The 19250-nt window shown below is 32.2% G+C and overlaps 2 long non-coding RNA genes across 2 annotated transcripts; both read right to left on the bottom strand.

The window, feature by feature from the left end:
* Positions 1-1323: 1323 nt before the first annotated feature.
* On the bottom strand, positions 1324-3188 carry LOC116023176. The gene is made up of 4 exons (XR_004099372.1): positions 2840-3188; positions 1802-1863; positions 1614-1701; positions 1324-1491 (listed from the first exon to the last, which is right to left on the bottom strand). It is a non-coding gene; the product is annotated as an uncharacterized LOC116023176 (long non-coding RNA).
* Positions 3189-6020: 2832 nt separating this feature from the next.
* Positions 6021-7398, bottom strand: LOC116021585. Its single transcript, XR_004099029.1, has 3 exons — positions 7305-7398; positions 7058-7198; positions 6021-6329 (listed from the first exon to the last, which is right to left on the bottom strand). It is a non-coding gene; the product is annotated as an uncharacterized LOC116021585 (long non-coding RNA).
* Positions 7399-19250: the final 11852 nt, after the last annotated feature.

Below are 19250 nucleotides of genomic sequence, written 5' to 3'. Positions count from 1 at the left end.
ATTAGATACATTATATTGTTAATTGTTCCCAATTAGATACATTATTATTTGTATAACCAACAGTAAATATATGTTAATCATACGTGAAGCCGTGAAGCCATTACTTTAATTGTGGATTTATTAATAATATGATTAAATATTTCACTAAATAGACTAGTCATTTATAATTATCATTGATTTTAATTATAATGGTTAATTTATTAATAATATAATTAAATATTTTACTAAATAGAATTACCAATCAATTTTAATAATGATCATTGATTTATTCATAATATAATTAAATATTTTACTAAACAAAATTGTCACGTAACATTTATCAATTAATTTTTGGCAAAAACTTGTGTGAGATCATCTCACCGTGAGACGGGACGGGTCGGGTCAAGATATAAATGTAATACTTATATGCTCAAATGTAATACTAATCAAGAATAAAATTTTTGTTACTTATAAGGGTAAACTAGTTTTATACGCGCATTGCGCGTATGGGTTAATGCCCAATGTTTATGTTTAAATAAATATTTGAAAGTATATCAATGCAAGATTTTATATGAGAAGTTTATATATGGGTAATTAAATGTCGAATTTTTTATTTAAATATCTAACTCAAAGTATATGAATCCAAGATAATATAGAAAATTCATTGCAACCTTGTAAAAGAGATAGTCTAAATATTTGGTCTAAAAATGATAGTCTAAATAAATATTACTTTTAATTTGAATTTTTCTGAGTGTTCTTAATTCTCTTTTGAGTAACATTGTCATTGTCTTCATCTTTACTATTTGTTCTCTTCCTTTTTGTTGGTAGTGTTATTTGCAATTCGTTTATTGTTGGTAGCATAGATGACGTCATGCAATGAGATTATGATATAAGAGCTATGGACTTTCCTTTAGGTGTTCTGCTTCACTGTTGGAAATCATCAAATTTCCGACCAACTAAAAGTGGTCGGAAATAGCCTTAAATAGGTCGGAAATGCCTGTTCCGACCACTTTTCCGACCAATTTGGGTGGCCGGAAAACCCTTCGTCACATATTCCGACCACACGTGGAAGTGGTCGCAAATTCCGACCACTTTCTCCAAACGTCGGAAATAAAACGACCAACAGAACAACCAGGCTTGTCCGGATTGTCGACCATCGGGGGGTCGAAATTTCCGACCACCACGGTGGTCGGAAACTGGAGGCAACAAATTAAAAAAAATCATTTCACTATAGAGATCCCTCCGTAGTGAAATGAATATTATATATATATATATATATATATATATATATATATATATATATATATATATATATAATTTATTTATTTTTTTGTTGCAAGTTGGTAAAATAATTGTTGAAAAACATATATACATTTCATGAATATACAATTGAAAATTTAAAACATTATAGAATTTAACTTCTTATTTAATCTCCAAACTATTACATCTCTGCAAACTATTATCTGCATATTGCCACCAACATTGGACCATAGGAGGAAGTGTGAACTCAATCTGCAAACAATCACAAAAAATAATAAATTTCAAATAGTAGAGTCAAAATAAAGGTAGCAACTCTTAGATTGTAATAGCAGAAAACACATGCAATAAAACAGATTTTATTAAAACAGCCTTACCTCCCTGTGATAGCATGCATTCTGGTTTTCCTTCATCATAATAATACATACACAACCAACAATTCATTACTTAGCATACAGCCTTTATCTGAAACAAAACACCCACATAAGCCTTCCACAAATAAAATAAAAAAAGATACTAGAAGAAAGGAGACCAACACAAGATGACTTCTAGCAGAGAAACATACCCCAATTTTGACTTCCACTTCATATTGCGCCTCTGCCCAGTGCCCTCTGCTAGTCTGCTACACTGTACAGGCATAAAATCAAGACTAATTAATTAGGTAGTACAAGTATGTTTGACATCAGATACAACAAACTAAGAAGGAAATAATTTGGTAACAAAACTGAGAAGGAAATAATTTGGTAACAAAACTGAGAAGGAAATAATCCATCAAATTGTTTGACACCAGATACAGCAAACTCTTCAAAGTAACTCCTAACTTAATACTAGCAAAGATCAACTAGAGCAACAGAGGTAGAGCAGTGAGTAAATGACATTACATTCTTCAAAATAAGATGAAATGAAATGATTTGTATTAAAGCAGGAACCTTTCACACTCAAAAGCCCTTATTTATAATCTAAATTGCAGAATTGAAGCTTTTAAAGACACTTACACTGCCACCACAAGGATTAGCATTTTAGATTCAACAAATTCAATGTTCATTTTAGATTATTTAAATGCAGTACTACATCAAGGATGAAATAATGGAAACAAACACTGCCTCTACTATATATGTGTTTGATTTGGTACTTCAGAAGATTGGGGATTCATTGCCACAAGTTAGACCTCAGTGATGCCAAATAACAGCACTGCTCAAGAAGCATAGAGTTGATCACCCATGACTGCCAAATAAACTAGTAATGAAGCTGCACAATGCCTGATATATAAAATATGTTGTCTATATATGGGTGAGCAAATGGTAGAGCAAGCAGATATAATACCTATCTCTGTTCTCACACTTCCATTTAAACACTTGATTTGCATGACTTCACTGAACATTTTCATCTTTTAGAGCACTATTAACAAAATTTTGCACACTACTTTTGACTTAGTTTCAATCAATTAATTCACTGGTCAACAATCTCCATTCACTTTGCAAAGCAGTAACTGATAGAACCATCAATTCAACCCCAACTAATCAAAGCAGCTTAACCCTCGCACTCTCTAACCCTAGCCCCAAAAAATCAAAACAAAAGACATTGCATGTAACTATATGGATACCTGAAATCGGAATTGGAGCAGGAATAGTAGTCGGCGGAACCTACTCTGGCGGCACGGCAAATCCTTCCGGGGACTAGCAACACTTCCGACGGCAGTCTGTGGAGCTCCAGTCGCGGGTTCACGGTGGACGGGCGATGGCAACAATGGCTTCTGGTTCGCGGTCGGCGGTAATGAACGGAAGAATGGGAAGAAGAGGCGAGATACGAGAGTTGGCGATCGTGGAGGGCTGCTCGCTGCTGCGTCTTGCCCTGGTTGAGGCGAAGAAGACAACAGATTTTGATTTCAAATTTTCAGATCTAGGGTTTGTTTGTGTCAATTGTGTTGTCTACTGGAGGTGTATTGATATGTCTAGTTCTATTCTCCTTTTCTTGTGAGCGAGAGGCGCCAACCCAAATAAAAAAATACCGCCTAAATTTTTATTTTTATTTTTGGTTAAAATAATTACCGCCCAATTCTTATATCCATATTAAAAAATAAAATAAATTAAATTAATTTATAAATCACACAATTAGATTAAAAATCAATTCAATACTAATTGACATATTGTTATTATAATTATATACTAATTCAAAATGTATAATTGCTATAAATTCATGATGGTCCAACGACATAGCTGGACATATACTACATAGTAATATAGTCAATAGTACTCAAGAAAACAATACACAATATAATACACGACTGGAGTGAAAATTTGGCACAATTTATTTTTTTTGTAGCATAATAATAATAAAATAATAATAATAATAATAATAATAACACCTTCAAAATAAAAACATTTTAAAATTTATATATTCATAATTAAAAATAATTTATGATGTTGACTATTATTATTATAAAATATAAATTATATTAAAGTTTACATAATAACAATAATAATAATATTATTATTATTATTATTTTTATTGGTTATTTTATATGCAACCATTTTATCAGCTAACGTAATATAAGTTAGAATAAATGTTGTAAGGAGTTAAGTTAGAAAATGATTCTATGTATTTGTATATGATGTAGTAAATACGGAGATGTCTAATCATTCTTATATATGGAAATTAATTCCTTTTACGGGTTTGCTTGTTGGTTTACAACTTTAAGCCCAGTTCACGAGACAATAGATCAGAGGTTACAAAGCTAAAGGTTGGAGTATACACTGAAACCATTGTTGACACTCTGGCAATGCACCCACATCGCACTTGATCCACGCGAATCGTGGCCTTAGTTCGAGTTATGGCCTGGACCCTTCCTCTCGGACCTTCGTCAGGAACCTATGACCCTCTGGCACGTATTTCGAGCTCTCTAACTTAAACTAACAAGCCGACTAGGTAAACGGATTGTAACCGGATCCGACCCTAGCACAATATCTCGTAGTTAATGGATTGTTTCGAAGCATCTTTGATTCTAATTTGCCCAACGGTATGTTAAAGTGGTTGTTTATATTAACGGATGGTTTTCACATTATTATCTAAATTTAGCTTATAGTATTTATCGTGTGGGCTCGACGTCTAGGGCAAGTAACGGGGTCGGGATCAGGCCTAACGGTGTTTAACCAATAACTTACTAAACTGAGAAAGAGCCTAAGTTTCAAGTCGGGGCCGAATGAGTACCATCAGGAAGTCGGAAGCGATTGAAAAATTATCTTCCCTATGCATAGAGCTGGATCCAATTTGGGCTCAGTACGCATGGGTAGGTAATTAAGTCCGAGGTATATTCCCTATAACAATACATTAACTGAGATTATGAAACTCAAAAGAATTATGATTCTCAATAGAACTATGATTATATAGTCCTAACAAGAATAAAGGTTTTAAGGAGTTCAAGTGAGAAAAATGAGTTCATGTATATGCAAATGGCAGCATAGTATTATTTTTTACAACAAGAATGGTGAAATGGTTGTTACCCTATGCTAATTTGTTTGTTTATATTGAACATCAAAACATATCAACATACGACTATTGAACTCTTAGCATCGTGGTCGGTTGAAGAAATGCAAGTTAAAATATAAAAATAAAAAAAATAAAATAATTCCGACCACCTTTACTTGGTGGTCGGTATTTCCGACCACATTTCAGAAGTGGTCGGTATGTGGTCGGAAATACCGACCACCAAGATCGTCGGGAAAAAATATGTTTAAACAATTAAAACTTGTCAAAATCATTTTCGACCGCCTTTACTTGGAGGGTGGTCGGAAATACACTCTAATTTTTAAAAATTAAGTTTAAAGAAAATTTTCCGACTACTATATAAATAGTGGTCGGAATGTCCGACCACCCTTCATAAGTGGTCGGAAATTCAGACCACTTTCCGACCTCCATAACTCTTCGACGGAAAAGTGAAAAAAATCACTTTTTTGTGACCATTTTTGGGTGGTCGGAAATGAGGTCGGAAATTCCGTGATTTCCAGCCGTGCTTGGGGTTCATTTGGTTCAACCATTATTGTTGAATGAGTAATTGTGGATAAAGAAATCCCTAGTTTAAGAAAAAAAAAATAAATTAATAAAAGTTTGAAAATTTAAAATATTATATATTCCAAAGATATTAAAAGGTAGTTTCTCGCTTCAATTTGCTGGGTAATGGGTTATTTGAGTACTTTCATTGTCAACAAATCCCCCAAGTAGTTAATATGATTGGTTTCAAACTACTTTTTTTTTAAAATTTTTTTCATGGTATTAAAGAAATACATATGTATAATTTTTTGCTGTAACTACTAATTTATTTAATTCAATAAGAGTGAAATAGAGCGATTCCGCTTCAATTTGTTGGGTTATTTGAGTACTCTCTTTGTCAACCAATCCCCAAGTAGTTAATATAATTAGCTTCAAATTATTTTAAAATTATTTTTCATAGTATTAATAAAATACTTGGTAAATAATATATAACATTATTTTGTACTATAACTTTGATATTTAATTACAAGATATTGTAAAAATAAGATAATGGATAATGTAATGGATATCAATTGATAAATTTGAATGTAAAGAATCTTTGCCGGAGAGAAAATAAAGACAATATAACTAAGGAAATTATTTCTCTTATTTAATTTAATTTTTTGATAATGAATAATTTTTTCAAATAAAGGTATTGTAGACACATAATTCTAAATTAAAGAAATACATATGTATCATTTTTTGTTGTAGTTACTAATTTATTTAATTTAATAAGAGTAAATAGAGTGAGAAACTTAATTGTAAAACCCCGATTTTCACATCTTAAATTTGATACAAAATCCCAATAATATATTGCGGAAGCTTACACATCTAACCAGCAGAAAATGGGTGTTACCGCCACACCTAGAGTGAATTCTATCACCTCTTTGACAAACTCCACTCTAAGTGCACAGGCTAAACTTACAACATCAAAATTCATCCAAAGTCCAACTTAATACAAGGAAGTAATTATACAACCAAAATTTCCTCCAAATAATAAAATCCTCCAAATGCCTACTCCTCAAATGGACTAATCTCAACCTCACTTCCATCCTATTCATGTTCACCTGCAAAAATCATTTTAACACAAAAACGAAGGGGTGTATATCCCAAAATTAGCATAAGCTAAGTAAGTTCCATTTCACCCTGAAAAATATAGGCTTGGGTTTTTATCATTTATCTCATAATATACTTTTCCAAAATAATGTGGAGATATACTTTTCCCAAAATAACATATTTGTCAAGGAGGATTAAATACCAAGTTGGGGATACAACCCACACCAATACTCAATCAATAGAACCGCAGCCCTAGGTTCTCATATCAATAGCAAATAAAACCGCAGCCCTAAGTGCTCATAATAATCTGGACCGCAGCCTATTTCCGGCTCAGATCGACAGCAAGTATTCTTATTCTCCAAGACTAAATATGTACATATAATTTCCAAAATATATCATTTCTTCATAATAAATATTTTCTTCAAAAATATATAATTTCTTAAGACATATTTTTTTCCACAATAATTCATTCCATAAGAATATATCATTCTTAGTACATATATGTACATAACACCAAAATTCCAAGCCAAGCATTTACTCAACACACGGGTTTGACCCGTAAAAATCAATTCTCGATAATTCGAGAATCATACACATATTATGCAATGCACTTGTGATCACATGAACATCATAATGCACATAATTTTGCAAAACACATAATTTTGATATCATATCATATCATATATCAATATACATATATATGGGGTAAATAATAATTTTAGTGAACATGAAATCTTACCCTTGAAGACCAAAACTCTCATCAACACTTAATGGGATTCTAGCCACTTGATAAGAAACTTGAGAGGCTAGATTTTCCTTCAAACCCTTTAAACATCAATAGCTAAATCCTCTCCTTTACTCAATTCTTTCACCAAAATCCCTAGGCAAAACATACCACCATAACAATAATTTTAAGAAATCTTAACCTATAGCTAGGTTCTAGGGAAGAAAACAAAGCTTTTAACCGAATAAAAATGGAATTTTACCGAATAGATGATGATCTTGTGAAGAAATTGGCTATGAAGCTTCTTGAACTCAAGGAAGAAGATGAAGAATTTTCCTCTCCTTTTTCCTCTCTAAATTCCGGCCAAATGGGTATGGAATGAAGAAAATGGGAGATCAAGTCCGGCCAAATGGGTATGGAATGAAGAAAATGGGAGATCAAGTCTCCTTAAATGGGTATGGAATGAAGAAAATGGGAGATCAAGTCTCCTTTAATGGGTATGGAATGAAGAAAATGGGAGATCAAGTCTCCTTTTATAGCAACACTTTAGGGATGAAGAAACTTGGAGATCAAGCTACATTGTTTCTTAAAAGGTAAGAAATAAGAAACTTGGAGATCAAGTTTCCATTTTGATCATCTTCAAAAATATTTAAATAATAACATGTGGTGTAGGGAGTTGCCAAGTGTCACATTTTTGTGGTGTAGGGAAAATATCTTCGGTTAGACTGTTCGGGATTAAAACAGATATAGTTTCGGTGGAAAATAATTTAAATAGGAAGAATTTTGAAACCAAAATTATTTTGAAAATAATCCCGTCACTAATTTGAAAAATCGGATAATTTTTGGTATATCGCGAAATACTGCGATACAAGGGTCGGAATAAATTTTCTCTCTTACGGGCTAATTTAATCACGTAGGAAGTTCAAGCTTAATAGTATAGTGCCTACTAATTCATTCCTTAGGACAATCGGGACCGAACACATACTTTAAAAATCCTTACGGTTCGTAACCGGTACGTAGGTTCGCAGCTTATTGGAATGAGTGAGGGGTTACATTAATTATGTCAAATTTGATTGAGATGAGGTTCGAACCTAATATCTTTCTTATAGAAATTAATGGGTAAGTTAAAAGTTAACGGAACGGAGAAGAGAATATTTAACGGAAAACTTAACGGATGATCATAAAAGTAGGGTTAAATTAGGTAATCTCTATTAATAATATTAATCTGAATTATCTTAACCATCTATTTAATAATAATTTGACCGCCATTTTTTCTACCCATTTTAGGCCTAACTCTCTTTGACTCTTATTAGTATAGTAGAAATTTAATAAGAGTAAATAGAGTGAGAAACTTAATTATGTCAAATTTGATTGAGATGAGGTTCGAACCTAAGATCTTTCTTATAGAAATTAATGGGTAAGTTAAAAGTTAACGGAATATTAACGGAGAAGAGAATATTTAACGGAAAACTTAACGGATAATTATAAAAGTAAGGTTAAATTAGGTAATCTCTATTAATAATATTAATCTGAATTATCTTAACCATCTATTTGATTAAATAATTCATCTGAACCATCCATTTGATTAAATAATTTGACCACCATTTTTTCTACCTATTTTAGGCCTAACTCTCTTTGTCTCTTATTAGTATAGATGTAATACTTTTAAGGAAAAATACAATAATTTTACATTTCGATTAAAAAGTATTACATTTTTCGTCAAAAGTATTATATTTGCCCTTATAAGTAAGGGACACTTGTCAACATTACTTATTATGAAAAATGTATTACTTTTTCTCTTATAAGTAACAAAAATTGTATTTTTGATTAGTATTATATTTGAGTATATAAGTATGATATTTGAACATATAAGTATGACATTCGCATGTTGTTTCGACCTGACCCGACATGTCTCACACAAGTGTGACCCTTAATTTTAATTATGATTGTTGGTTTATTAATAATATAATTAAAGATTTTACTTAATAAAGTCATCATCATTTATTAATTATCGGTTGACTTTAATTGTGATTATTTTTTTGGTAAATTCACCGCGTCTTTCTCCGTCTGTTTAACGGTCCGGGTCTNCCAAATGGGTATGGAATGAAGAAAATGGGAGATCAAGTCTCCTTTTATAGCAACACTTTAGGGATGAAGAAACTTGGAGATCAAGCTACATTGTTTCTTAAAAGGTAAGAAATAAGAAACTTGGAGATCAAGTTTCCATTTTGATCATCTTCAAAAATATTTAAATAATAACATGTGGTGTAGGGAGTTGCCAAGTGTCACATTTTTGTGGTGTAGGGAAAATATCTTCGGTTAGACTGTTCGGGATTAAAACAGATATAGTTTCGGTGGAAAATAATTTAAATAGGAAGAATTTTGAAACCAAAATTATTTTGAAAATAATCCCGTCACTAATTTGAAAAATCGGATAATTTTTGGTATATCGCGAAATACTGCGATACAAGGGTCGGAATAAATTTTCTCTCTTACGGGCTAATTTAATCACGTAGGAAGTTCAAGCTTAATAGTATAGTGCCTACTAATTCATTCCTTAGGACAATCGGGACCGAACACATACTTTAAAAATCCTTACGGTTCGTAACCGGTACGTAGGTTCGCAGCTTATTGGAATGAGTGAGGGGTTACATTAATTATGTCAAATTTGATTGAGATGAGGTTCGAACCTAATATCTTTCTTATAGAAATTAATGGGTAAGTTAAAAGTTAACGGAACGGAGAAGAGAATATTTAACGGAAAACTTAACGGATGATCATAAAAGTAGGGTTAAATTAGGTAATCTCTATTAATAATATTAATCTGAATTATCTTAACCATCTATTTAATAATAATTTGACCGCCATTTTTTCTACCCATTTTAGGCCTAACTCTCTTTGACTCTTATTAGTATAGTAGAAATTTAATAAGAGTAAATAGAGTGAGAAACTTAATTATGTCAAATTTGATTGAGATGAGGTTCGAACCTAAGATCTTTCTTATAGAAATTAATGGGTAAGTTAAAAGTTAACGGAATATTAACGGAGAAGAGAATATTTAACGGAAAACTTAACGGATAATTATAAAAGTAAGGTTAAATTAGGTAATCTCTATTAATAATATTAATCTGAATTATCTTAACCATCTATTTGATTAAATAATTCATCTGAACCATCCATTTGATTAAATAATTTGACCACCATTTTTTCTACCTATTTTAGGCCTAACTCTCTTTGTCTCTTATTAGTATAGATGTAATACTTTTAAGGAAAAATACAATAATTTTACATTTCGATTAAAAAGTATTACATTTTTCGTCAAAAGTATTATATTTGCCCTTATAAGTAAGGGACACTTGTCAACATTACTTATTATGAAAAATGTATTACTTTTTCTCTTATAAGTAACAAAAATTGTATTTTTGATTAGTATTATATTTGAGTATATAAGTATGATATTTGAACATATAAGTATGACATTCGCATGTTGTTTCGACCTGACCCGACATGTCTCACACAAGTGTGACCCTTAATTTTAATTATGATTGTTGGTTTATTAATAATATAATTAAAGATTTTACTTAATAAAGTCATCATCATTTATTAATTATCGGTTGACTTTAATTGTGATTATTTTTTTGGTAAATTCACCGCGTCTTTCTCCGTCTGTTTAACGGTCCGGGTCTACCTTCGTTCGTTCCGGGAGGCACAGGAGTTGGTCCAGGGGAAATTGTCACTTGTAGAAATTGAACCCGGATTCTCCCGAAATTCTTCCCCACGAAGAGAGCTCACTTGCATTTTAATTGTGATTATGTATTTATTAATAATATAATTAAATATTTTACTAAATAGAATTATCAATCAATTTTAATAATGATCATTAATTTATTCGTAATATAATTAAATATTTTACTAAACACAGTTGTTACGTAACATTTATCAATTAATTTTAATTATGATTGTTGATTTAGTAATAATATAATTAAAGATTTTACTAACATAGTTTATTATAATATTTGATTATATTATAAATAAATAAATAATACTACGTAATACTGTATCTAATTTCGGAGATTTAATAATGTATCTAATAATTAAAAATGAGTAGGAAATTAGATATATAATAATTAAGGAATAAATATGTTTAGGAAAGTAGATATATTTTGTTAATTAGAAATAAAAGAGTTTCCTAATAAAATACTAAGTCTTAGATATTTTGCAAAAAAGGACCCGATTAATATTGACTTTGTTTTTTAATGATGTGGTATCTTCTCATTAACCGCTGGTGTATAATATCTATACATCGGTGGTGCATCAAATATTAATCCTAACTTTATTGGCTGGCTCTTATTAGGGTTGTAGAAACAAGTTTCAAAAATATTAAGATAAATTGAGATGTAATTTTTTTCTTGGTTAACTTTATGTTAAAAAAGATAATAATTTTGAGTAAAATTTTAACATTTCAAATTTAAAAAAAAAAAACATTTGCAATACAAGAGTAAAATTTGTTAATGTTAATTTTTTTTTTCATAAACTAAGTCACATGTATCTTCTAAAAAATTTAAAAATATTAATTTTTAAAAAACAGAATAAATTTAAAATTTAAAAGTTTACTTGTCATTATTATTTCTTTTGGTTGGATTTCAGCGCTGCACTATGCTTCCATCCCGTGACTGCTAGAAGTCAAACACGCTTAACCACAGAGTTCTTTGGCTATCTTGTCGCCATATCATACTTAAAACTAATTGGTGATAAGTAAGTCCTTGGTAAGCCAGGGCTCCACGTCTCGAATCTAACGGGGCTGAACTCGGCTAACCTGGCCGACGCCCATCAACATAAATTTAAAAGTTGTTTACATATCAATTTATTTTTATTTTTCTGAAGCTTTTTTAAATGCATATAAAATTTCAAATCAAAGCTTCTTCATTATGATGCCTTTTAATTAAATTTTGGTGGAGAACTAATAATTATAAATAAGGTTTTTAATCTAGTATCTGTTCATAGCTACTTTTTCAACCAAATGAAACATAAATAGCCAATATCACTTCCATAAAGACTCGAACCCACCCCTCCCATGTAGAGATGCAACCAGGTGTCACTAGACCACAAAGTCTTTGACATTCGTAGTCATTCTTAATCATTTTTTAATCATTCTTAATTATTTTTTATTTATAATAACTAATAATTAACTAGTATGACCCATATAAAAAATGATTTGGAATAGACAATAGTAATAGTGCATTTTCTATAAATATATTTTTCAAATCAATGCATATTTAACAAAATGGTGATAACTGTTTAATGTTTTTACCGAAATAATTTTGTCATTTATATGTATATGACGTTTTGAGATATGAATTTGTATTAGTGCATTATATATTTTTCAATCCTAGGGAGGGTGGCGGGGAGGGGAGGGGACCTCGGTTAGTGAGTATAACTCACTCTATAATTGCTAGGGAGGCCCATGGAATCCTCCCTAGGTTTGTTATGCCGTGGACCCAGGTCCACCTTGCAAGGTGGACTTGGGTCTACATTCATATACAGTTCTACATTCACAATTTGTAAACTCCACATTCATACATTACAAGATTATATGTTTAGTAACTATACTCTATATTCACATACACTATACTCTACATTCACAATTTGTAAACTCCACATTCAGACATTCAAAACTCTATATTCACAGGTCCTATACTCCACATTCACAACTTGAGAACTCCACATTCACACATTACAGGGCTACAAGTTGCTAGAACATCTTAACTCTATTACAGATTCACACATGCATAACTCTACATTCACGATTTCTATACTCCATATTCACAATTTGAAATCTCCACATTCACACATTTCTGGGCAACTCTACATTCACACAATCATAAATCTACATTCACGATTTCTATACTCTACATTCACACTTTGAAATCTCTACATTCACACATTTTTGGACAACTCTATATTCAGCAATATGTTTACTAATTCTAAAAAAAAAATAAAAAGAGACAAAAACGACGTAGTTTTGGACCCAGGTCCACAACATAATTTGCCATCCTTCCCTGAGCACATCTTCCACATCGTCCACTAGTTACTCTATTTGGAATAAATTATAATAGTTTTGATGAGTCAAATTTTAATTTTAGAAATCTTTAATTTTATTTTTAAGGTATAGCTAATTAATCCGGAAGACAAAATCATGACTTTTAATTGGTTCGAATTCTTGCAAAATAGAGTTCACTATGTCATGATACTTTTAAATCGTTTTCTTCTACTTAAACATATAACACTATATGGTGGAATGGAGAAGACTTAGGCAATTTATGCAAAAAGGCATGAGTTTGAAACCCAAGCTGAGCTAATTTATTTTTGAGGTAAAGGAAGAGGTTGTCGTGCATGTTAGGGGAAGGAGAAGTATGATCAAATATATTGTTTTGATCTTATAAACTAATGAGTTAATATGGAGTATTGGTAAAAGACTTAAGCATCATATTTACTAATTTAGAGTTTAAGGCTATGTTTGGCAAAGTTAGCTGAAAGCTGAAAAGTAGCTGGAAACTGAAAAACTATAAGCTCGAAGCTGAAATCTGAAGTGCTATTAAGCTAGCTGTTATGCTTAAAAGTGTTTGGTAAAATTAGCTTTTGGATAAGATGATAAATGTAAAAAGACTAAAAAGGACATCTTCATACAATTTAAATAGTTTTTAATTTAAATAGGTTTGCTTATATATTAAAATATAAAATAGTGAAATCAATATATTTTAATAAAATATAAAGTAAGAACATATATTTGAAAAGATATAAAGTAAAACAAAATGTTTATAATTCATAAGATTAGTTCATACAAAAATCAATGTTCAAACACAAATGTCAAATTGAAGTTACAACCAAACATATTGAAGAGAAAAAGTCAAAAAGGTTTAGCCAAAAATGTTTTAATTGGGAAGGGTAACGATGTCATTTCTTTTAAAATAATAAGGTTAAAGATGGAAAAAAAGTTAGGAAGCTACTAGCTTATTTTGAAAAGCTACCTTAGGGTTCTGTTTGGCAGAGCTTATTTAGGAGCTTATAGCTTATTTTAAGTTACTAATAAGCTATAAGCTCTGTTTGGTAATGTTCCTAAAATAAGCTAGTAGTTTAAAATAAGAGCTTATTTTTTAACGTTACCTAAGGTAGCGTTTCAAAATAAGCTAGTAGCTTCCTAACTTTTTTTCCATCTTTAACCTTATTATTTTAAAAAAATTGGCATCATTTATCATTCCCAATTAAAACATTTTTGGCTTAATCTTTTTTTACTTTTTCTCTTCAATATGTTTGGCTGTAATTTCACTTTGACATCTGTGTTTGAACATTGATTTTTGTATGAACTAATCTTATGATTTATAAACATTTTATTTTACTTTATATGTTTTCAAATATATGTTCTTACTTTATATTTTATTAAAATATATTGATTTCACTATTTTATATTTTAATATATAAACAAACCTATTTAAATTTAAAACTATTTAAATTGTATGAAGATGTCCTTTTTAGTCTTTTTACATTTATCTGCTTATCAAAAAGCTAATTTTACCAAACATTTTTAAGCATAACAGCTAGCTTAACAGTTCTTCAGATTTCAGCTTCGAGCTTATAGCTTTTCAGTTTTCAGCTACTTTTCAGCTTTCAGCTACCTTTTCAGTTAGGTTTGCCAAACATAGCCTAGGTAGCGTTAAAAAATGAGCTCTTATTTTAAGCTACTAGCTTATTTTAGGAGCATTACCAAACAGAGCTTATAGCTTATTACTAGTTTAAAATAAGCTATAAGCTCCTAAATAAGCTCTGCCAAACACAGCTTAAGTCTCACTTGTAACATTTTAGTCTTTAGAGACTAAGTTGGGGAGCTAGTTTTGATACGGCTGGACAAAGGAGGAAGTCAACGTCAACATTTCTCAAGGGAGCAATTTTATAGTGGAACTTGAGGGTGCAAGTTGAACTTTGGGGTAGAAGTTTGGCAAAGCTTGAAGCCCGTAGACTACATCTGCACTACACACGTGTGAACACCAACATAAATAAATAGGAGAACATGGGGTGTAACTTTGAGTGGAACTACACTTAGCCAAATTTCAAAAGCCATATCTTTGAAGACCAGTACGTGAAGCTGCCAACAAAATCAAGATTAAAATTTAGATGGAGATTTTATGAAGATTATTATTCAAGCTCAAGCAAGAATCACGAGGAAAATATTTTTTAAAGATCAACTTGCCAAAGATCAAATCAAGTGTGCAACAAAGTCAAGAATATCAAGCTCTGAAGATAACAAAGTCAAAAATTGAAGGCTTCAAGTTTCAAGAATCAATCACGCCGAATTAGAAGAATTTTTGAGCAAAGTTGCAGAGGTAATTTTTCAAAATTTACCAAAGGCATTAAATGTTGTAGATCAAATTGGCAAGACTATCAGATCAAGTGAATGTTCAAAATTTGAATTTTCACAACGGGTAAATAACTTTTGAGTTATAAAAATCCCAAGAAGACTTGAAGACAAGTACGAACTTTCTAGGCTGTACAGAACAAGAACGAGTTATAACGACGAGAAAAATACAAGTGATGATATTGAGTTATACACGAGAGAAAATCAAGTCATAGAAAAGAATTTTTTTTCTTGTAAAAACATCTATACTGTGTGTAGAAAGAGGGAGAGTAGTAAGGAGTTGTAAAATCCTTGTTAAGTGTAGCTATGTGCGAGACACTCAGGGGAACTAAGTGTAGCTTTGTGCGAGACTCTTGGTTGGTGTAGGAGCGTAGCATTGTGTGAGACACTTGGGAGTGTAGCTTTTGTGAGGCGCTTGGAGTTGAGTGTAGTTTTGCGCGAGACACTCGAGAAGTGCTTGGATAGCACTGGTGTTTCACAATTTGTATCTTGGTGAACAAGATAGTGAATTTCCTTCTTGGACTAAAAGGAGAAGAGTGGAGTAGGAGGATTACACCACCTCTGAACAATTATAAATCTCTTTCTCTATTTACTTTACAACACTTTACGTACTTTGCATATTTGACTCATTAACCCATTTCATACTGTGTTGTTTTATTCATCTGGGTTTGTGTGATCCCACGTTTGCATGTGAACCAAACTTTGCATACCTTATTATTTGAGCTATTTCTAGCATATCCATCATGTTGCATGTGAGATATCTCTTCAGTTTTCCGTGGATTTTATTTATAGTTCTTTAGCATTCGTATATTCCGCTATGCATTTCAAGTTGAATTTATTCACTTGGAGATTTTTATTTGAAGTGTTATAAAGTTTAAAATTGTTAGAAAAATCTATTCACCCCTCCCCCCCCTTCGCTCTTGACTTTTCACCACCCAATCGGGACCAACAAGTGGCATCAAAGCGATTGTCTATTTGAGTTAATATTTGACTGCTAGACAGATCTCAAAAACTTCAAAATGAAGAGAGATTTAGCTCCAACAGTGTTGCAAAAATCGCACTATAGGCGCTCGGCCTCGTCGAGGAAGGCCGAAATCAGCCTCCTTCGCGGACTAGGTGGCGCCTAACCCGCCGGCCGACTAGGCGGCACCTAGCCCGCCTGGCCGGGAGCCTGAGCTGCCTAGGCCACCGGTCGGCTGATTTTTTTTTTTTTAAATTATAAATCTTAAATATTTAAACTATTAATGTTATAATGTATTAACTAATATTCTAATAGTCTAATAAGTAATAACTAATAAGTAATAACTTAATAAAAAATTAAGTAATAACTAAATTAAACTAATAAGTAATACACTAATAATTAATAAATAATAACTAATAACTTAATAAGTATTAACTATTTAACTATTAAAATGTAAAGACTTACAATATTAAACACTTTACAATTATTAACACTTGAAATATTTTTTTTAATTTCTTTTTTAAATTATATATAAAAAAAAACTAGGCGCCCCCCAGGCGCCTAGAGGGCGCCTAGCGATTTTGCAACCTTGAGCTCCAAACTTGTTATTCTCTTTAGAAAAATTTAATGATTGGAAAATGCGTATGTAGGTTCATTTATCAACACTACACGATGAAATGTAGTTAGTAATTACTGATTGCAATCAAAATCTTGAAAGTAGATCCCGCAACCGAACAAACAAGCACTACACCGTAGTACATTCCTATGCCCAAGGAGGAATGGGATCCTCAGGATAGAACAAGAAATAGCTTGGATAATATTGTCAAGGATATTTTGTTCAAAGCTATCGACAATGCAACCTTCCCTAATGTTCGAAAATGCAAAATGGCGAAAGAAGTTTGGGAAGTTCTTATCAAAATAGGCGAAGGAGACGAGCAAGAAAAGGATAATAAACTTACCATATCATTAAAGAAATTTTGAGGATTTCAAAATGCTTAGTGGTGAGAATATTACTGAAATGGAAGCAAGATTTGTTAAAATCTGATCTTGGGAGAAATTAATGATCTTGGAAATACCATTAATCAAAAGGAGATCTCACTCAAAATCCTATGCGGATTACCATCTAGTTGGGATATGAAGGTCACGGCGGTGCGAGATCATAGAGATCTAAAAAGGCTATCAACTGATAAGTTTTTCAGTGATCTAAAAGCCTACGAGTTCGAAATGAAATCAAAAACGGTACATCAAGGTCGGTAGAAAATAGTGAATTATTATCTTACGAAAATTTTGCTTTGTTTGTTAGAAAATTTAAGAAATTCACGAGGAAAAACAACTCCAAGAATTTTCCTCAAGCTAGTACGACCAGAAGGCAAAGGAAAAAAAATTCCAGAAGAAAATTTGAATTTATGCTACAATTGTAGAAAGCCAGGACACTTTGTGACTGAATGTTCTTACCCAAAAGTGAGCAAAAATCAATATTATAATGCTCAAGAAGATGTCAAGTCAAAGTAAAGAAAGTTCAAGAAGGACAAAAGAAAAGCACTAATCAGTGACCCACTAGAAACTAATGAGTCATCAAGTGGGGAAAGTGACACATCAAAGGATGACAATGCATTGCTCTGCATGGATTTTTCAAGTAAATCATCCTATCAAGACTTATGCTTAATGGCGTATGAATTAGGGGAAGATGAGGTAACATCTTAATCTTTTGATACTATAAGTACTTCATTTTCGCAAGAGTTCATCTTTCATTTAATGAGAGAATGCCAAATCGTTAATGACACTCACTCTCAACTCAAAGAGCGCAATAAGTTTTTTTTATTCTTGAAAAAATTAAATAAATGAAAAATTGAAAAACGCTCTATCTGAGGTGAAAGAATTGAAGGTCAAAATTATTTGTCTTCAAGAATAGTGTATGTTGGTTTTATCAACTACGGATGGTCGAACGGCAAGCTAACACCGGAAAATTGACTAAACACTTATTCATAAATTAGAGTGACTTCTCAGCCCTCTTTGTATTATGAATTGCCTATTGAGTGAGGAAAATTGCTTATGCCTCTTTTAAGGCCTTACACCTCTATTTATACATGCTAGGAGGGATTTCTCCCTTTGCTAACTCTAAGCTAACATATTTAAGTTAGGAATTCTTTCCTTATTACATTTGGACACTTTCCTAGTCTACTTTGATCTTCTTTCCATATCCCCCGCGCCCCGCTGCCTGACTCTTTTAGGAAACTCCCATAACCGCCTTTCTCACACTGCCTTCTTTACCTCGACCACGGCTCCTAGGTCGGCTGAACCGACTCATCTCCTTCAGCTCCTTTAGTCTGTCCCTTCTTCCATAGTAATTAGTTGTTTCAATATCACTGCTCAATCACTCTAAGTCGAAGATCTTCAGCTATCTTGTCACCTTAATAAACAAATCCCCGGCCGATCGACTCAACATCGACCGACTTTCATCGTACCACCGCACCTTCCTCCGAGTTCTCCAAGCTTGCCCTCCTCTTTCCACATCTCTCCCGTTCTCATCAGTCATCCTTTTCATTTAGGTCGAGCTTCAAGTACCGAGCCTCAGCCTTTCCCCCATCATCTAGTCCCTCATTTTCCTTAGGCACGTGGAGCACGACTTGGTGAAATGTTTTGTTTTTCCGACTATAGAGAAATTTTGCTCCCCAATCCTTCACTTTCCCAAGTTACACGAAGCACAACTCAGAAAATTACTGCTAACTCGGCTTCCACCATCGACCTATCCTCTTCGCACTCTAACTCTTCTACTTTGCCAGCTTTACAGAAAGTTTTTTACTTCCCCCCCCCCCCCCCCCCCCCCCCCCCCCCCC

The sequence above is a fragment of the Ipomoea triloba genome, chromosome 6 (assembly GCF_003576645.1).
Source record: "Ipomoea triloba cultivar NCNSP0323 chromosome 6, ASM357664v1".
Lineage (NCBI taxonomy): Eukaryota > Viridiplantae > Streptophyta > Magnoliopsida > Solanales > Convolvulaceae > Ipomoea > Ipomoea triloba.
Note: the sequence above shows the minus strand (reverse complement) of the source record. Positions and strands in the feature narration are given on the sequence as shown.